The 20,775-nt window shown below is 49.7% G+C and overlaps 2 long non-coding RNA genes and 1 pseudogene across 2 annotated transcripts; 1 reads left to right on the top strand and 2 right to left on the bottom strand.

Moving 5' to 3' along the window:
* Positions 1 to 1,500: 1,500 nt before the first annotated feature.
* Positions 1,501 to 2,414, bottom strand: LOC145504639 (nucleolar protein 56 pseudogene; annotated as a pseudogene).
* A 10,549-nt stretch (positions 2,415 to 12,963) lies between these two features.
* Positions 12,964 to 13,759, bottom strand: LOC145504836 (uncharacterized). The gene is made up of 2 exons (XR_014052549.1): positions 13,678 to 13,759; positions 12,964 to 13,140 (listed from the first exon to the last, which is right to left on the bottom strand). It is a non-coding gene; the product is annotated as an uncharacterized LOC145504836 (long non-coding RNA).
* Positions 13,760 to 13,956: 197 nt separating this feature from the next.
* Positions 13,957 to 20,259, top strand: LOC145504837 (uncharacterized). Its single transcript, XR_014052550.1, has 2 exons — positions 13,957 to 14,180; positions 14,698 to 20,259. It is a non-coding gene; the product is annotated as an uncharacterized LOC145504837 (long non-coding RNA).
* The last annotated feature ends 516 nt before the right edge of the window (positions 20,260 to 20,775 follow it).

Below are 20,775 nucleotides of genomic sequence, written 5' to 3' on the forward strand. Positions count from 1 at the left end.
AAAGGAGGTTTTGGAATAATATATTTATTCTATATCATGTCTGCAGTGGTGGATACACAACTCTGTGCATTGGTTGAGACCTACTGCAGTGCACACCAAGAAAAGTGAATGTTACTGTATGCAAATTAAAAAAAATAGCCAGAGTATGGGAGGAACTCAAAATGGAATACTCTAATATATAAAATTGTATGTAAATGTACCATACACCTATGCTGAAGGGGATGGGAAAGAAAAGAACCAAACCTAAGTAACATTAGAAAGCAATTTTGACTGGATACAATACGAGAATGGACAGAAAAGACCACACAGGTGTACTCCAGTCAGGAAATCTGCTTCTCACAGGGCTTTGCCTTAGTGCTTCTGCAGCTGCCCCAGGGGTGGCTCATACTGGAGTCTAACACTCGTTATCCACGGTAGTTAGGATCTACAAATGACTGAGGACTCTGACTTAGCAAACCCTGAGCCACTGTTCCTCCAGAAATACAGGGCTAGCTTCCTGTGAGGACCTAGTCACCAGTCAACACATAACTTGGTTTTATGTGTTTTTGACTAAAGAAACCTTATCAAATTACATTGTTGATTCATTAACAGTGAGCTCATGATCAACAACGCCAAGACTCGTGCTTGAAGGAAACTCATCTAACACCCATGTTTTCTCCATAAGGCGCATCACGGCTTTCTGTGCTCATCAGCACCAGACGGCACTTCAGCACTGTGCTTGGGGACCATTTTAAACAGCAAGATCACCAACAAAAAGCGTAAAGACAAGGAAAATGTGGCACTAAATAGACCATGAAAAGGGCACTTGTTTACAGAAGATGAGCAGAAGTAACCAGGAAGAGGGTTGCCTCATTTCATCTCAGAACACATGCCTCTGGCAACTAACTTGTTCCTCACTCTGCACGCGATTGACAAAACACCCTGAGCATTGACTTGCGGGTGATGAATAAATTTTAGTGAGAAAGAGAATTTGCAATATAGAATCCACTGTTGTTGCTGTTGTTGTTCAGTCGCTCAGTCGTGTCTGACTCTGTGACCCCATGGACTGCAGCACACCAGGCCTCCCTGTCCTCACCATATCCCGGAGTTTGTTCAAACTCATGTCCATTGAGTCGGTGATACCATCCAACCATCTCATCCTCTGTCATCCTCTTCTCCTCCCGCCTTCAATCTTTCCCAGCATCAGGGTCTTTTCCAATGAGTCAGCTCTTCGCATCAGATAGCCAAAGTATTGGAGCTTCAGCTTCAGCATCAGTCCCTCCAATGAATATTCAGGACTGATTTCCTTTAGGATGGACTGGTTGGATCTCCTTGCAGTCCAAGGGACTCTCAAGAGTCTTCCCCAACACCGCAGTTCAAAAGCATCAATTCTTTGGCGCTCAGCTTTCTTTATGGTCCAACTTTCATATCCATACATGACTACTGGAAAAACCTTAGCTTTGACTAGATGAACATTTCTTGGTAAAGTAATGTCTCTGTTTTTTTTTTTTTTTTCTTGTGAATTTGTTTTTATTTTACTGGGTCTAGGGGATGGGATGGGGAATACCTCTGTAAGTTATGCCCCACTAGGAAGATGTCCATTCTAACTTTCCTGGGATAGCTTTCGGAGCTTTTTCTTTTTCTTGGAGCCGCTGCTCTTGCTGGCAGCAGCCTCTTCAGGTCCACTGCTGAGTGGCGCCTCCTTGGAAGACAATTTCCGCTTTTTCTTGGGGACCCTCTTGTTTTCTGACTCATCAGGGTCAGTAACTGGTTCTTCTTTGGGAAAAGATTTCTTCCTCTTGGGGAGACTTCCAGTACCAGCTGTCTCTTCAAGATCACTACTAACTAGCTCTTCCTTGGAAAAAGATTTCTTTTTCTTGGGTTTGGAAAAAGAGACAGATGGGTCTTCCATTCCATTCTCCTGAAGAGCCTCCTGGGGTTTTTGCTTTTTCTTCTTTTTGGGTCTTTCACTTGTCTCCTCACACTCCTCCGGGGCACTGCTATTTTCTGAAGAAGCCAGGGCAATTGCAGCCAGCCTTTTCTTTTCTTTCTTCAAGCCTTTCTTCTCCTGTTTCTCTAGCTTCCTAGTAATCTCAGCAGCCGCTTCCTCTGCCTGAACCATTGCCTCCTTCATGACATCCAGATTCTTTCGGGGAATCTCTCCAGTCTCATAGAAGGACAGCCGCTCCTCAACTTGTTCTCGAAGCTTCTCCCCAAAAACACTGGTGGGCACCTCAGAGAAGCAATCGATTCGTGAGGCAATACTGCATTTGTTTGCCAGGTATCGGGAGATGCGACCTTTGTTCTTGGCAGCTGCTCGGCCAATGAAGGTAGAGTGGAAAATGAGTCCGTATTTTGGGGTGTTACCCCTTGTCTTCAAGGCTCTGGAAACTTGGTCCCTTTGCTGGGCCCAGGGAATCACTCAGACACCAGGACTGGCCATGTCTCTGTTTTTTAATAAGCTGTCTAGGTTGGTCATAGCTTTTCTTCCAAGGAGCAAGTGTCGTTTTTTTTTTTTTAATTTATTGGCCACACTGCATGACATGTAGGATCTTAGTTCCCTTATTTGGGATCAAACCTGTGCCCCCTACATTGGAAGCCCAGACTCTTAGCCACTGGATCACCAGGTAAGTCCCTTAATTTCATGGCTGCAGTCACTGTCGGCAGTGATATTGGAGCCCAAGAGAAGAAAGTCTGTCACTGTTTCCATTGTTTCCCTATCTATCTGCCATGAAGTGATGGGTCAGATGCCATGATTTTAATTTTTCAAATGTTGAGTTTCAAGCCAGGTTTTTCACTCTCCTCTTTCACTTTCATCAAGAGACTCTTCAGTTCTTTTTCACTTTCTGCCATAAGGGAGGTGTCACCTGCGTACCTGAGGCTATTGATATTATTTACAGCAATCTTGATTTCAGCTTGAGCTTCATCCAGCCCAGCATTTCACCTGATGTACTCTGCATAGAAGTTAAATAAGTAGGGTGACAATATACAGCCTTGACATACTCCTTTTCCAATTGGGAACCAGTCCATCTTTCCATGTCCAGTTCTAACTGTTGCCTCCTGACCTGCATACAGATTTCTCAGGAGACTGGTAAGGTGGTCCAGTGTTCCCATCTCTTGAAGAATTTTCCACGGTTTGTTGTGATCCACACAGTCAAAGGCTTTAGCATAGTCAATGAAGCAGATGTTTTTCTGGAATTCTCTTGCTTTTTCTATGATCCAACAGATGTTGGCAATTTGATCTCTGATTCCTCTGCCTTTTCTCAACCCAACTTGAACATTTGTAGGTTCTCGGTTCACGTACTGTTGAAGCCTGGCTTGGAGAATTTTGAGCATTACTTTGGCTAGCATATGAGATGAGTGCAATTGTGCGGTAGTTTGAGCATTCTTCGGCATTGCCTTTCTTTTGGGATTGGTATGAAAACTGACCTTTTCCAGTCCTGTGGCCACTGCTGAGTTTCCCAAATTTGCTGGCCTATTGAGTGCAGCACTTTCACAGCATTATCTTTTAGAACTTGAAATAGCTCAACTGGAATTCCATCACCTCCACTAGCTTTGTTCGTAGTGATGCTTTCTAAGGCCCACCTGACTTCACATTCCAGGATGTCTGGCTCTAGGTAAGTGATCACACCATGGTGGTTATCTGTGTCATGAAGATGTTTTTTGTATAGTTCTTCTGTGTATTCTTGCCACCTTTTCTTAATATGTCCTACTTCCGTTAGGTCCATACTGTTTCTGTATTTTATTGTGCCCATCTTTGCATGAAATATTCCCTTGTTATCTCTAATTTTCTTGAAGAGATCTCTAGTCTTTCCCATTCTATTGTTTGCCTCTATTTCCTTGCACTGATCACTGAGGAAGGCTTTCTTATCTCTCCTTGCTATTCTTTGGAACTCTGCATTCAGATGGATATATCTATCCTTTTCTCCTTTGCCTTTTGCTTCTCTTCTTTTCTCAGCTATTTGTAAGGCCTCCTCAGACAACCATTTTGCCTTATTCCATTTCTTTTTCTTGGGGATGGTTTCCATCACCGCCTCCTATACAATGTCATGAATCTCTGTCCATAGTTCTTCAGGCACTCTATCACATCTAATCCCTTGAATCCATTTGTCACTTCTATTGTATAATCGTAAGGGATTTGATTTAGGTCATACCTGAACAGCCTAGTGATTTTCCTTACCTTTAAGGAAATCTAAGTCTGAATTTAGCAATAAGGAGTTCATGATCTGAGCCACCGGAGAAGGCAATGGCACCCCACTCCAGTACTCTTGCCTGGAAAATCGCATGGACGGAGGAGCCTACCATGGGGTCGTGAAGAGTCAGACACAACTGAGCAACTTAACTTTCACTTTTCACTTTCATGTGTTGGAGAAGGAAATGGCAACCCACTCAAGTATTCTTGCCTGGAGAATCCCAGGGACGGCGGAGCCTGGTGGGCTGCTGTCTATGGGGTCGCACAGAGTCGGACACGACTGAAGCGATTTAGCAACAGCAGCAGCAGCAGATCTGAGCCACAGTCAGCTCCCGGTCTTGTTTTTGCTAACTGTATAGAGCTTCTCCATCTTTGGCTGCAAAGAATATAATCAATTTGATTTCATTATTGACCATCTGGTGATGTCCATGTGTAGAGTCGTCTCTTGTGTTGTTGAAAGAGGGTGTTTTTGCTGTGACTAGTGCATTCTCTTGGCAAAACTCTCTTAGCCCTGCTTCATTTTGTACTCCAAGGCCAAACTTGCCTGTTACTCCAGGTATCTCTTGACTTCCTGCTTTTGCATTCCAGTCCCCTATGATGAAAAGGACATCTTTTTTTGGTGTTAGTTCTAGAAGGTCTTGTAGGTCTTCATAGAACCGTTCAACTTCAGCTTCTTTGGCATTAGTGGTTGGGGCAAAGACTTGGATTACTGTGGTATTGAATGGTTTGCATTGGAAACGAACAGAGATCATTCTGCCATTTTTGAGATTGCACCCAAGTACCGCATTTCAGACTCTTGTTGACTATGAGGGCTACTCCATTTCTTCTAAGGGATTCTTGCCCGCAGTAGCAGACATAATGGTCATCTAAATTAAATTTGCCCATTCCAATCCATTTTAGTTCACTGATTCCTAGAATGTTGATGTTCACTCTTGCCATCTCCTGTTGGTTGAGATCTAAGCCTCAGTTTACTCAGACTGATATGACCAAAATGCCAGAAAGAACTTCTCAACAGCTAGAGCCTTGGGTTCAGCCTTGGACCTCCCTCCCTTCCTTCCTAACTCCCTAGGTGATCTCATCCACTCTCATTACCATCTGTATGGTACCATCTCTCATTACCATCTATATGGTACCATCTCTCATTACCATCTATATGGTATCATCTCTCATTACTATCTATATGGTACTACTCTCAGTACCATCTATATGCAGATTTATACCTCCAGCCTGGACCTCTTTCCCTGAACTCCAGACTCCAATTTCCAACTGCCTTCACCACATCTCCACCTGGATACTTAACAGGCATATCAAAAGTAATATCTATGAAACAGAACTTTTATTCCCTCCCTAATCTTTCCCAACCCAGTAAATGGTAGCCTCAGTTGCTCAGGCTAATATCTTGGCCATCATCCTTGAATCCTTTCTCTCATGTTCTACATTCCATTCAGCAGCCAGTTCTGTGGGCTCCTAGCCCTTCCTACCCATGGACACGGCCCTCAGACTGCCGCATTCACTTCCTGACCTAGGTGCCCTGCTTCTAGCCTTGCGTGTACAGTCTGTCAAACAACAACTGGAACGATCTTGACAGAAAACCTTGTCACAGCATTGCTCTTCCCTTAAGCCCTCCAACGGCCTCTCTCTTGCTCAGAGTAAAAGCCAGGGCCCACAGTGGATGTCCAAGGCCTGCTCGAACTCCACTTCCTCTCTACCCATGATGGGGCTCACCCCGGCTGCTGCCACTAGGCTCCCTGCTGTTCATGAATGCCCAGGCGTGTTTCAGCGGGCCTAGGCCCTTCACCAGGAAATTGCCCCAGGGTGCAGGTTTGCAGACCTTCAACACTCTCCTATTGGATCTGGACAAGCAGATCTGGGTTGAAAACCTTTGCTTGTTGGCAGGTCACCCTCCTCCTCTCCCACCACCCACTAGCAATTCTCAGTTCTTTACAGCTTTTTCCACTTCAAGGCTGGGTTTTCATCTCCTCTTCCCAGGTTTGGAATGTGTCCCTAATCACTGGAGAATCTAATTACCACTCCTTCTAAGTGAGTTCTCTGTCTCTGTTATGCAAATGTGGTTGTAATTGTGTCAGGCAGGTTTTGTTGCCATTTTATCTTTCCTCCGCCATGCCTCCACACCCCCACCCCCTACCCCTTTCAAAGTGGAGTTGCAGTTCCTTTTATTTTTTACTGTGAAGACCCCTGAGGTCCCCAGCTCCCCAACCACAGAAATCATCTTGATTACCCACTCTGGATCCCAGAAGCCATAACAGGTCTGCCTCAGGGCAAACAGAAGGAAAAATAAACAGCGTTTAGTGGAATTTATTTTATTTCTTTGGAGATGCAAATCAGAAGGTTCCAGAGGAGCTCTGGAAGCCTCAGTGAGGGGCGGGAGGAAGTTGGCTGTGCCATGGGAAGCAGAGACTGGGAAAACCGGCCTCTCTGCAGCCGCTGGGGCTGCGCTGATTCTAATGATTCTAAGCAGTGCGGGGAGGGCGGGTTTGTGTGTGTGTGTGTGTGTGTGTGTGTGTAGGAGTGGGAAACTGTGCCAAAGTCCAAACTGTTACATTTGCTATTTTGTCTTATTAAAAGTTTCTGAGCCCTATCTGAGCAGAGGTACTTGTGAACCTCTGGCCCATTTCATCCTTGAAATTGTCCATTGGCAGCCTCGGCTGGGCTTCTGGGGTCCCTAGGAGGGGTGAGTTCTGTCCCTGGGGTGGTCTGGGACCACTTCCTCAGCTGCCACCTCTGTTGACCTTTGGCTTCCCTAAAGTGGGCAGAGGAGAAGGCAGGGAGATTGTTTGAGGTTCCGTTTATTCGTTCATTCACTCATCTGCAAACAAAGTGAGTGCCTACTACGTGCCAGGCAATATCCCAGGTGCAGGAAATATAGCGGTGAACAAGTTAGACATGAGTTTCCAACCTAATGAAGGGAGACAGACAATACACAAATGGGTGAATATATATTCTAGCAAATAGCAATGAATATGAAGAAGAAAGTCCAGGCTGGAGAGAGGAGAGTGATGTGCTCAGCTGCTCAGTCGTGTCTGACTCTGTGCAACCCCTTGGACTGTAGCTCACCAGACTCCTCCGTCCATGGGATTCCCCAGGCAAGAATACTGGAGTGGATGCCATTTCCTTTTCCAGGGGATCTTCCTGACCCAGGGATCTAACCCAGGTCTCCTACATTGCAGGCAGATTCTTTACCAGTGTGCCACCTGGGAAGCCCCATATGAGGAACAACACAATTTGGCAAAGGTAGTCAGGGAAGAACTCTGATAAAGAGACATTTGAACAGAGCATTTTGCAAACCGTGAGGCTGGAAATCCAGGCCTGACTCCACTGGCCACTCAAATCTCTTGTCTGGACTCGGATGAATGTGTTCATGATCTGCAGATCTGCCTGGGGGAGCCTGAGCTGGATCCCAACATTTGTGCGACCTCATGCTTGATTGGCTCCCAGTAATCCACCTGTTAAATGTGACCTAAAGGGCTGTTTGGTGATTAAATGATATGCTGTGCAAGCGTGTGTGGACTTTAAACCCGTGGGCAGTGTGCTAATTTAAAAGCACCTTATCAGTGTGAGACTTGCAGAAACTGTGTTGCTTCCAGTACAGCAGAAGGTTGACCCCCTTCAGGAGGAGGAAGCTTTTGAGTTGAGAAGGCAGCTAACCCCAGAGAGGGAGGGGGTTGGAGCCATGCAGCTGGGGCAGGTGACTACAGAAGCAGAGTGACGGAGGAGCTGGAAGGGTTGAGGGTGTTAGAGCATGAGATCTCGCTCTTTCTCTCCCAAGTCCCAGCTCTCTTTCTCTCGTCAAGGAAGCGAAATGACAGAAGGGTCACCTTGAATGCAGTATTTGTGCATATATAAAAATCATTAGCAAATGTGATCCTTTATTATTAGTAACAGATAATTTGTGTTATACCACATTCTGCCTGGACTATGACACTCCTTGATGGCAGGGACCAGGTTTTATTTGTTAATTGTATTATCACTTTTAATTTATGGCACGTTGGTGCATTGTAAGTTATCAGGAAATGTTTAATAAATGACTAACCAGTTTGGAGACTCCCTTCTTCTCCACTACTGAGGCACTGGCCAGGGGAAGAGGACTCATTAAAACCAGACAGCTTATGTCTATAACTGGCATGACTCAGCAAAGGATTTAGGGACTTTGGGGATGCAATCTCCCATATGTGATTTCTGGGCAATGTTAGGATGTTGGAACCAATGTCACAAGTTCCCAAGAAGAGAGTGGATGGCAAGGAGCTTCTCCAAAAGAGAACGGACTCAACTCATCCTCACCTCTTATCTGGACTCGAACATTAGAGCCTAATTCCTGAGATTAGAGAAGAATGAGTCAACTGTTATTCTTTTACAGGTGTGTGTGTGTGTGTGTGTGTGTGCGCGCGTGCACGCGCATATATGTGTGCATGCACATGCATACATTGTGTGTGTGTGTTTTCATTTAAGTAGTGGTTGTGGAAGTATTTCTGCAAGTCAAGTATTAGCTGAAGCTGAGTTTGTGCTGTTCTGGTTTCCGTGGTAACCCATCAGCTTCCTTTGCTTCCCTCTCTTCTCCTCCTCTATTATGAGGATATTTCTTTTCTAAACAGGAGGGCCAAGATGAATAAAAGAGAGAAGGGACCCTCATCCAACACCTCAACTGCCCACTGACACCGCAGCTAAGGAGGTGTCGGTGGAAATCTGAGGTGTCTGTCCCCATGGGACTCACAGCTGGTGGAGGGACAGATGGACTCCCTGCTCCAAGGTCACCGCCCCCCAGATTGCTGCTCAGGCCTCACCTCACCCTGACAGCTAGGCACAGCTGTGCCCAGAGACTTAATTACACGCTTGGGATTCTGTTCTCTCCCAGAGCAGGTATTAGTTTATAAAATAGGACAGCAAAGGGTTTGGAGGAAGACAGGAGCTGAGAGTAGAATAATGACAGACTGATAGGGTCAGAAAAAAGAGCCCAGTAACCTTTTGACCTTTTGCTATTCTGAAAAAAAAAAAGTCCCCAGAGATTACTGGTGAAGGAATAGCTAGAACAGGAGGTCTCAGGCTCAGAACAAACACAGCCTCAGCCCACACATTTCCAATTTGCAGGCTACTTATTTTATAATACAAGGTGCATGAACCCATGAAAATTTCCCTCCCCCTGCCAAATGTATATAAAGAGGGGACCACCCTTTTTTGATATTTTCTAATACAGTTACCTTCTTAGAGCAGGGAGACACATTTAAAGAATCTAGACTTGAGGTTTTATTTAGACTAGATGACCATGTGCCAGGCACCACTCTCATGCCATCACAATATATTAATTAGCTCATTTCATCCCTGCAAAAAGCCTTTGATATAGATGCTATTAAGAGCCCTCATTCTACATAGAGGGAAAGAGAGGTTAAGCAAATTGTCCAAGGTCACACAGCAAACAAGTGACAGAGCCAGAATTCAGAATCCAGAATCTGTATTTATAATCTCTCTACTAAAGCGGCTAGAAAAAAACTTAGAGAACACCCATCGTGTTTAACCCTCTCACTTTACCTGGAATAAGGAAGTGACCTAACCAAGGTCATACAGCCCCTGAGCAGCAGACGCCACGCCAAGGGCAAATGCTCGGATGATTAAGCTATACCTGCTCTCTCCCCTCTGAAAAAGATCATCTGGGGTAAATATCTCCCCCAGCCCCACCCCAGTTGCCTGCCATCCCGAGGTTCATAGTCCTGGCTCCCTGCCCTTTGAAGTCACCCGCCGGGGTCTCACCCCCTGGGTGAAGGGGATCAGGCTCTGCCGACAGTGCCGCTGAGTGACAGCCCCGCCCACCACCCTGTCATCTCTGCCTCGCTCATCCCCGTCAGCCGCCTCCCAGCTCCCAGCTGTCTGTCAGCAGCTGCTGGGATATAAATAGTCAGCCGTTGGCAGAGGCACCCTGGCAGAGAGGGGCGGGAGGGGGAGGAGATGGAGTTGGGGTGGTAACAGGCAGGAAGGGAACCCGGGGGTCTCCTCTAGGCTCTCACTGCAGGATAGCGGGGCTGGTAGAGGCCTGATAGAGGAGCGGGAACCGGGTTCAGCAGGAAGTGACAAGCACAGATCCCTGGCTGCCTGGAGTGACCTGCATGCCCCCAACGCTTCTCTCTACCACCTGATTCTTGAGGATGTACAAGGGGAGCTCCTCTCCCCACCAAATCTGTGGGGTGTAGGATGCTGGTTCTATAAAGAGAAGACACTTCTAGAGAGGAGAGGGCTCCTGAGGGCTGATGAACGCCCAGAGTAAGGGCAGAAATAAGAAGTAAAGGGAGATTGTGGCAAACTTGGGAGGACAAGGAAGTAATTTAAAATTCAGCTAACATCTATCAAGCCTCTACCATATGCTGGGTGCTTCCGCACACATCACCTCATTTTATCGTCTCTATAATCCCGGGGGTGGGCATTATCTCCATTTTACAGATAAGGACACTGCGGGGTGAAAAGGAGAAGCAAGGAGACTCGGGGCTGGGAGATGAGGGGGGCAGGCCTCACTTCTGCGGAGGAGACACGACGAAGCTGGTGACAAGCCCAGAGACAGAGCTAGGCAGGGGCTCGCCCGAAAGGATGCCACAGCCCCTCATTCTGCGCCGCCTCCCACGGGGCAGCTGCAGAGTCGCTGGAGCTTAGGTAAAGCTAGGGAAGGCGCTCTCCAAGAGGAGACAGGGAACAGGCCTGCTTAACGACTTGACAAAGGCAGCCCCTGTAATATCTCCAAGTGTAGGACGGTCTCACACTTCAGCGTGCGTCACAGTCACCTGCAGGGGTTGAAGTGGAGGGCTGAGCCCCGCCCCCTGAGTTTCTAGATCAGTCCTTGTATGTTTATACTTTTTATTTTTTGTATTGTATGGCCCTTTGTAACCTTGAAAACCTTTCTGGCTGGAGAGACTGCTTCTTGGGCTTATCAGTTCTGAGAGGTAGCAAAGTGTCCGGCTGGGAGCACATCTTCCTTTGATATGCAAACTAACCAATCAGGAGCCAAACCTCGTGTAATATTTGGCCGGGACACCCCAGGAGGCAATGCTTCCGCCTTAATCATCCCAAAGCTGGGTACCAGGCAACTAGGGACACCTTATCACTCAGAGCCCTCCAGAATTATGCAAACCTGCCAGCCTTGTCTTGCTTGCTTTTCCCACAATTCAGTTTGGTTCAGTCGCTCAGTCATATCCAACTCTTTGCGACCCCATGGACTGCAGCACGCCAGGCTTCCCTGTCCATCAACAACTCCTGGAGCTTGCTCAAACTCATGGCCATTGAGTCAGTGATGCCATCCAACCATCTCATCCTCTGTCGTCCCTTCTCCCAACTTCAATCTTTCCTAGTATCAGGGTCTTTTCCAAGGAGTCAGTTCTTCACATCAGGAGGCCAAAATATTGGAGTTTCAGCTTCAGCATCAGTCCTTCCAATGAATATTCAGGACTGATCTTCTTTAGGATGGACTGGTTGGGTCTCCTTCCAAGGGACTCTCAAGAGTCTTCTCCAACACCACAGTTCAAAAGCATCCATTCTCCAGGGCTCAGCTTTCTTCACCGTCCAACTTTCACATCCATACATGACTACTGGGAACACCATAGCGAAGCTTTTCCCACAGAAGCCCCAGTAAAGGCTGTGCTACCCCCTCCCTCCTGCGCCTCCTACCTCCTGACTGTGCTTCCTCGTGTGGCCCTCCCTATGTGGCGTGCTTCCGGTTTCTGGAAGCTGTGAGTATAATAAACATGTTTCCCTGAGTGTCTCTTCCTATGGCTGCCCCTAATTGACAATCACATAAAAGAACATAGTACAATAGCTCTAGGGTGAGCCCTGAGAATTTGAATTTCTAACAAGTTTCCAGCTGATGCTGCTGATCCAGGGACCCCATCTTGAGAAGGTAGGTTCAAAGATAACAGAGGAAGGACTAGACAAACTTGCACAGGGCTCAAGAAGCTTCGTGAAAAGAACACGATCAAGTCACCGGTCTTAAATTCAGTAAGCAGTGGTGACCTTAGACACCACTGGTGAGAATGGACACCAACGTCTCCAAGGGAGAACTCATCCTGAGGAAAGAAGACTCTAGACCAGGCTCTGCAGGGGGCCTGGTACTGGCATTGGCATCATGTGGGATGAGATGAAATGGTTAGGCCCCATCCAAGGCCTGCTCAGTCAGAATCTCTGAGGTCTGTGTTTGAACAGGCTCTGCAGGAATTCTAATACAATACACAATACAATTGGAGAAGCACTAGTCTAGACTGACCATCTGGACGTAACGCTGGAGCCCGGGTCATCTTGGTAGCAGAGTGGCTGGTTCTGGCACAGAGTTTGGCTATATCCAGCAACTCTCCCCAGAACAGCTGTGAAGGCGGCCTTCGGGGACAGTGGCTGAGCACATAAGCACACATTCATCCACAGTATGTCCGAGGCCCAGGAGTGGAACATCCCTGTGCTGGTCTGTGTGAGAACCTGAGCAGCAAGGACGTCAAGGCAGCCATGGAAAAGCGCCGCTGGACTTGGGAGACTACCATCAGAGCCTCATTTCAGGAGGAGTGACGCAACGTGGACTGGTCAGGCCTTCCAATTATCTGCTCACCCATCCCTTCCCAGATCACAAGGCCTAGGACTTTCCTTACAATTACAAGGGCCAGGAGTTCTGGTGGAAGAAAGGGACTTCAAGAAAGAGGTACAGGACTTCCTGTTAAACTGGGCAGGTGGATGCTCAGAGGATTTAACTTAAATACTAAAAAAATCTGTGATCTGACTTGTATCCTAAGCCAATGAAGCAGATCACACTGGTTATCTTTTGATACATTTCAGAATTTATTTGTGTCTCTAACAGAGACGGGTTACTGGTACTTGCCACTGAGGGTTCTGACTAACGGTAACCTGAAGGTGAGGTAAGGTGTGGCCCAGCATCTTTACCCTGCCCTCAAAGACTGTAGAGTCCACACAACTGAAGATGATTCCATGAAGGTTTGCTGCAAGAGAGGGTCCAGGCCAGGAGAAGGAACGATGCCCCCGAGCACTAGGGTGCCCTGGTCTCTTCCTCATTTCTCAGGCTCACCTATGCCTTCTAGGCCCCCGGGTGACTTTCCACCTCTGCTAAGGATGCTCCCTACCACTGGAAGGTCATGCTCCACCCTACCCAGATGACAAGTGTATGTGCCTCTTTAAGGACTTGGTTTGGGGACCTTTTCTCAGATTTTCCAGACCTGCTTTCTGATGGTATGGCCGTTGCTTTGCAGGACCCCACTGGACACTATTTGTCAGAGCACAGACAAGGCTTTTTGCCGGACTGTAAATCCCCAAAGGGCAAAGATTACCTGCCTTTCTCTTCAGGCTCAGCTTCTTGCAGGGCGAGCAAGATAGTTACTACCCAGGTGGAGTTTATAATCAGGTATGATTATTATAAAGTGATCCAGATAAAGAATTAAACCTTGGATGATGAGCCTTAAATGCCTGATATTTTACCAATTAAACTACCAAGACCTAATCTGCTTAAGAAACAGGCCTACCTGGGCAGCTCCCATTTATGGGGGAACCCAACCCCTGCCCTGGGAACACCAGTCTGGTAGGGATGATACATCTCTTGTCCTCAAGAAGGTTCCAGCATGATGGGTAAATATATTATCAAGACAGTGTTACCTGCCATTGATGGGAAGGTGGTCCCTGAAGCCCAAAGCTAAATTGCCCTACAGCTCACAGTGCAGAGGAAGAGACCAGGCCCTAATATCATGTCCTGATGTCACAGAAGGCCCTGTGGGGCCTGGCAGGTGAGGCAGGGTGAAGGGGGTAGAGGGTTGCTCATGCTGCCCAGGTACACAGATGGGTCTGCCCTAGTAGAGGGCTCTGGTACAGGGCTGAGAGGATGGACAGAAAAAAAGTTTGCTCCCACTGCTCAGGAGGCAAGACCCCCACACACACCCAGCCCAGGATGCAGGCGTGGGCACGGACAGCAGACACAAGTGCAGGTTTACTCTGAGGGCGCTTAGACGCTGAGGGGAGCCTCGTGGTCCAGGTCAGCGGGGTTAAACAGCAGATACTTATGGGGAGGCAAATCTTGACTGAGAACTGGAAGCAAGAGGGCCACAGATCTTTGGGTCAGAGGTGGCGGAGGGGGTCCTGTCAGATGCCTGGGTGCTGGGAAGGCGTCGGGGGATACTCTGAGGAAGGAGAAGGCAGTTTCTCAGAGGATGCTGGAGGCGTGAGGCCCAGCATTCCCACAAACCTCACCCGGGTCCTCTGCCCTCTGCTCCCCGTTCTAGCAGAGGACACGTCCCCCTCAGGGCTTGGCACCAGGTCCTGGAAATCTAGTCTTAGGAAGACTGCAGAGGAAAGCATGTAGCTCCATTCCTTCCAGAGGGAGAGACAGGACGGGCAGGGATTTAAGTCCCACGGAAGTTAGGAATGATGGTGGGGGGAGGGGAACTGAGAGGGAGAAACGGAGCCGGAGAGAGGTTTTTAGCTTGTGAAAGCAGCCGAGTACGGGGTGGGAGAGAACCAAGGCAAGCCTCGCCGTTGTCATGGCAACACAGGCACACCCAACTATGCCATAAACACCACCGTCTGCGAGTCTCTTCCTAAACCCGGAGCCCCGAAGCTCTCCCTGGACAGAGAGGAGCGAGGACAGCAGAGCCCGGAGTGTGCGATCCCCCCCCGAAGAGCCTGCCCCCGGCACGGCTGGGCACTCCCCGGGGCCAGGGGAGGGCCGGACTGGGCCCTCCCTTCAGAGGTCGCCTCTTCCCTTGGAGCAGACGGAGGGCAGCCCCTGGTGCAGGGCGCCGCCAGCTACAGAAAGGAACTGAGGGGCGCAGCTTGTGCACCGGGAGTGGTGGGGCTGTGGGGAGCAGAAGAGGTGCACGGAGGGGGGCGTGGCCTTGCCCACGCATAGTCCCAGGGGACCCAGGACTCCTCACCAGGGCCAGTGGTCTGGCGGGGCACGGCCCCGCTCCATCCTCCCCGGGAAGGGGCAGGGGGTGGCAGGAGACAGATCCCTTCGGGTGGCTGGAGGGGGGTGGCCACAGGAATCCCTGCCACCCCGGTCGTCTGCCTCCTCCTCCATTCTCCGCTCCCCGTCCCCTGCCTCTCCCAGCTCTCATCTTTGTGGCGCCCCCCTCTCCCCTCCCGCCGCGGGCTGTTCCCTCCCTCTTCCCCTCTCCGCTTTCCTCCGCCTCTTCTTCTCTTGGTCGCACTCTTTGCTCGCCCCACCTGCCTTCTCTCTGTTTAAATCGATACTAAGCCAGAGGAGTGGGTGGAAAAATACGGCGCTGGGGACAGCAGGGAGGAATGCTTTAGTGTCAGACCTTTTTCTTCTGCCACAGCGGAAACAGCAGAGAGCCCTGGGGGCATTATCACGGGCACAGGGGTCACCCACGCACCCCACTCCGACACTGCCCTTAGTGGGCTGGGCGGCGGGAGACCGAAACTCGGGAAGGGAGAGGGGTCGCACCCAGCCCCCTCTTCTGTGTGGACACACTGCAGCTACCTGCGATCTCAGACTCGGAGGAAAGCTGGACCGTTCCTAAGTGTTGTCCACCTTGGGACCAGCCCCACAGAAACCCTAGGTGTTCTGCATTGGAGTTGGCGAAGCTGACAGAAAGCCCTGTGCAGAGTCGTGTGTGATGAACACGGGAGGAGGACTGGGGCTCTGCTGTAGGTGCTCCCAGACTTGCAGGAACCCCCGGCTAGTCCTCTGTGCTGGAAAACCCCACAGCTGAGGCAGAGAGAGAGGGCGGGTCGGCCTGAATGTCTGATGTGGACGGGTTGGTGGGGAAGACTTTCTCCAGAATTGAAACTAAAGTTCATTAATGAGAAAGGCCCTTTGATTCCCGTTCTGCTAAAACAGTAATACTTCTTAAGTTTAAACCCACTGGTGAGACTACGGCTATTCCTAATGGCCTGTAAACACATTTCCTGAATCTTACAGATCCTTATTTTTAGGGGAGGCAACTACCCACCACAAAGCCCACCCCCAACTCTGGAAGGCTACACTAGATATTGAAGAGCCAAAGGGTGTCTCAGGATGTCAGCCTGCCCCCCACAGAAACTGTTCACCCAAGAGCCGCCCCCTCCCCCTAGATGAATCCAGACTTATAGCACAGTCACCTTTAAGTCTCCAGGGTCCTATAGTATGGCTAAGGGTGGTGAGGAGCAAGGCTGTCATGCAACACGCCTTCACCCCTGATCCACAGCACCACCCTGTGCAGACATTTGGGATCCTGGGTATTGGGGGCAGCACAATTGGTCAAGCATCGATCAACAGCATCTGGGGCGTGTGTGCCTATGTAAAATGACTAGATCACATGCACCACATGGGAAAGAAAAAGATCAGGTTAGCAAGCACAGGAGGTAAGAACGTAGGCTCGGTAAGGTCTCATGGAGCACTCAGCTTCTTTATGGTATGCACCACAGTCTAGACCTACTGATCATAACAGTTGTGACTGCTCTAGAATCTAGACATTCTAGAGCACTCTGACTTTACAGAGCTCTTTCTCATCCGTTATCTAATTTGATTCTCAAAGCAGTTTCATGGGGATCACTTTCCCAAATTCCAAGACAAAAGTTGAATTCAGAGAGGTTTACTGAATTGCCTAAGGTCACACAGCTTATCGGATTTGATAACCTCCCAAATGTTTCCACTGGATTAGAAATGTGTTATTTCTCAAAAAGATAGGGCATGTTATTTGGTAGCTCACTGGTCTAAAACGTGTCAAATCTAACATTGGTCTAATACAGCCCAGGAATTTGCCCCTCAGACCTCCTGGGCTTGGACCAGAGTGAAATTTTTGGGCAACTGCCCTAAAGGACCAGGAATAAGTAAAATCCTAAAATGCCTGGGAAAAAGCAGCCCCTGTAAGACTTGTGAACTGCCCCTCAGTGCTAGTTTCTTTGCTTGTGTGAACGCACACACACACACACATACACACACGTCACCTGGGTGCCCTCTCCCTGGGTCTCCTGCGTGTCCTTTCCTTGCTATTGTCGTCCCGTGGCCAGGCCTGTTTGAGAGCAGAATCCTCCATCTAGGAAAGGGAGCAGCCTTGTTCCTGCGCCTGAGGCTCTCCTCACGTGGGCTGCCTGTACACACAGTGATGCGACACTGGCAAAGAAAACAGAAACAAATGCAGAGGAACAGCCCAGCTGCAGCAGCTCTGCATAGCCTTGCTGGGGGCACATGGCAGGGGCAGAGTGCAGACCCGGGGGTGCTGAGTCCAGGCGGCCGTGTCTGCGGTTCAGGAACTAATTTTAAGGATGAGCTCTAATCAGTACAGAAGTCCGGGGGCCCCTCCACAGACAGTCTGCATTGAGTACGTCTGGGTGGAAGCTTAGACAGCCCCTTGGGCTCTGACCCAGGCCTGAGGCTCCTGTTGGGTCTGGGGCAGGAAGATAAAGCTGCTCTGCCAAGGGGTAGAGAGAAGGCACTTCCCTAGAGGGCTGGGCTCATGACTTCCTGCTGCCAGAGAAACAGTCTGCTGTCTGAGTACAGAAAGCCTGTCCTCAGTCCCATCAAGGGGCAGGAGAGGGTCCCTCCCACTCCAGTAACTGGGCTCGAGAACAGGCTGGGAGAGGGACAAGCTCGTGAAGGAGGACATGTCAGGGGCGCATCAGGGCCCTCTGAACTCCTGGATGCCAGGCCTCCTGCCTTCTTCTTGCAGCTCTTCTTCCCCATGGGCCTCATCTGAGATCTGCTGGAGGCTGATTTAAACCAAGCTTGACCAAAAACTTCCTACTTTGTATCCCTAGGCTCCAGTTTCCTGCTTGTAATTTGGACCTCAAGGAAAAGACATAAACATCTTTATGTCTGAAGGGCCTCTGAGGAGCCACAGCAGCTGGCGGGCCCCTCAGTGATCAGGGGTTGATGGCCCCAGCCCTCCTCCAGAGCCTAGCCTGGGGCTGGGGTGCTGGGAGATGCGGGGTCCTGCCCTGCTTGGGAAGCCAGGAGACAGGGAAGAGAGCTCCTCACATCACGACTGTTCTGCAGTTTACAGCTGGGCACCTAATTTATAAGCTGTTTTTACTGCTGTTGTCAAACAGCCACAAACCAAAGAAATAAGCAGCCAGAGGAACAATGTCTCCCCTGGGCCTGGGCCCTCCCAGCCTGTCTGTTGTCTCAGGGCATCTGTCTGAAGGGCCGGGGAGTTGAGGTGCTCTGTGACAGCCCCTCCAAAGTGACTCCCCCAGGCGTCTGTGAGGAGGGAGAGACATTCAATGGGGCTGGTGGGAAACACTGAAGGCTGGACCCTGTGCTGGATGCCCAAGGAGAAAGCTCCCAGCCCTCCAGACAAATGAGGACATGCCCAAACCTTCCCGCCTCCTGGCTGAGCATCCCTGGTCTGCCCTGCGGCCCTTTCTCCCTGGAGCCGCCAGGAAGGACATGAAGCAGAAGGAAGAGGTTGATTATATCGCCATCTGGGGCGCATCCTGCCTGGGATGGGCCGGCCATGGCTCCACTCACCTGCAGACCGCAGGGCCATGAGCTGTGGTGCTTGATGATGGGCACTGTGCCCTGGGGAACGGTGTCTTCTACAAAATGACACCTCACACTGCTTTGGGGCCCCTTTCTCGTCGCACATGGGCCCACAGAGGGCAGGTGACCAGCACCTACAGGGATTAAATGTGATTCTGAGAGAGCAGGGGTGAGAGTGTGTGAAGGAGGCAGCAGGCAGACAGGAGGGTGCCAAGTGTGAGGGCCCGTCTAGGGGGGGACACGCGCCATCTGGGCATGCCTGCTGGACCTAGGGGGGAGAGCCAGGGTGCCAGCCACGTCTCACAGCCACTCTTCTGTGGGGTCAAACACAGGACATGTTTGGTCAGACATTGAGGCCCTGACCAGTCTTCCCTGCGGAGAGAAGTGTCAAGGCCTGGCTCCTCTCCTTAATCATGCTGGAAGAGCAGAGGGAAAGGGCGGTGTCTCCCGGGGCCTCCAGGAGGGTGTCACCCAGATAGGTATTGAAAACCGAGGTTCCTGGCTAGGGCAGGGGAGACAGCTATTCAAGCCACGGAAAGCTGGGTAGGTGGTGGCTACTCTGTTGCTGACGCCTGTTTGCCGTGGCTCAGCACAGACAGCCAGGCCCAACTGCAGCTCTGAGCTCTGCAACCACCCAGACAGCAAGCTCACCTCCACCATTCAGAAATCCCTGCCTGTCCTTAGAACTGCAAGCCTAAGGAACTCCTCTGCTGCATCCTTTAATCCGGACCCTAGCTAACATCCAATGGGAGCCCCTCCCTCCTGCCCAGGCAGGCTCTCTCTGCTGACTGGGGCCGCCCTTTCCAATCTTTCACTCGACCAGCACCACTCACCTTCCTTCCCACCCACCCACCACAGCGCCAGTTATTCTCATTTCCATTCAGGAGCCTGTGTGGGCCTCCCCTCAAAGAGGAGAATGAAAGATGCTGGGGAAGGAACCCTGAGGGATACCTCGTCCTCGCCCTTGAGGGGCCCACCGCTGCTGCTGCTGCTGCTAAGTCGCTTCAGTCGTGTCCGACTCTGTGCGACCCCATAGACGGCAGCCCACCAGGCTCCCCCGTCCCTGGGATTCTCCAGGCAAGAACACTGGAGTGGGTTGCCATTTCCTTCTCCAAGGCAGGAAAGTGAAAAGTGAAAGTGAAGTCGCCCAGTCGTGTCCGACTCCTAGTGACCCCATGGACTGCAGCCTACCAGGCTCCTCCATCCATGGGATTTTCCAGGCAAGAGTACTGGAGTGGGTTGCCATTGCCTTCTCTGTGAGGGGCCCAGAGTGGAGCAGAAAACTCTGGCATGATGGCAGGATAACTGACAGTCCAAGTCACTTCCAAATAATTCCCATGTGCTTGCTCTCTACCCCAGGAAGGATCATAATGGGTGCTCCTCCCAATAATCATGGATGGCTTCACAGAGGAGGCGGGGACTCCAGAGGGAAGGAAATCTTCAAGAAAAATGGAAAGGTAGGAACAGACATTTCAGAAGGTGGAAATGGAAGGAGCAAAGGCCCAGAGGCAGATTTGTCTCAGTATGGAGAAGGGATATTGAGTCCTGAGTTTACATATTATCTTTTCATTCATTCATTCATCCCTTTACACATTCATTTGTTCAATAAATATTTTTTATTGAAGTATAATTTATTTCCAAAGTTGTGTTAATTTCTTCTCTACAGCAAAGTGATTCAGTACATATATATACATTCTTTTTTATATTCTTTTCATTATGACTTATCACAGGATGTTGAATATAGTTTCCTGTGCTATACAGTGCATGTGAGCTCACTCAGTTGTGTCCAACTCTTTGTGACCCCTCGGACTGTAGCCTGCTAGTCTCACCTGTGCGTGGGATTTTCCAGGCAAGAATAATGGAGTGGGATCAAACCCACATCTCCTGCGTCTCCAGCATTGGCAGGTGGCTTCTTTACCACTGAGCCACCTGGGAAGCCTGTGCTATATACAGTAGGACCTTGTTTATCCATTCTATATATACTAGTTTGCATCTGTTAATCCCAAACTCCCAATCCTTCCCTCCCTCCCTTCTGCCTTCTCCATCGTTAACTACAAGCATGTTTTCTATGTCTGTGAGTCTTTTTCTGTTTCATAGATAAGTTCATTTGTGCCATGTGTTCATGTGTGAGATTTTGCATATAAGT

Source organism: Giraffa tippelskirchi, chromosome 5 (assembly GCF_054371585.1).
Source record: "Giraffa tippelskirchi isolate mGirTip1 chromosome 5, T2T-mGirTip1v1.2.pri, whole genome shotgun sequence".
Lineage (NCBI taxonomy): Eukaryota > Metazoa > Chordata > Mammalia > Artiodactyla > Giraffidae > Giraffa > Giraffa tippelskirchi.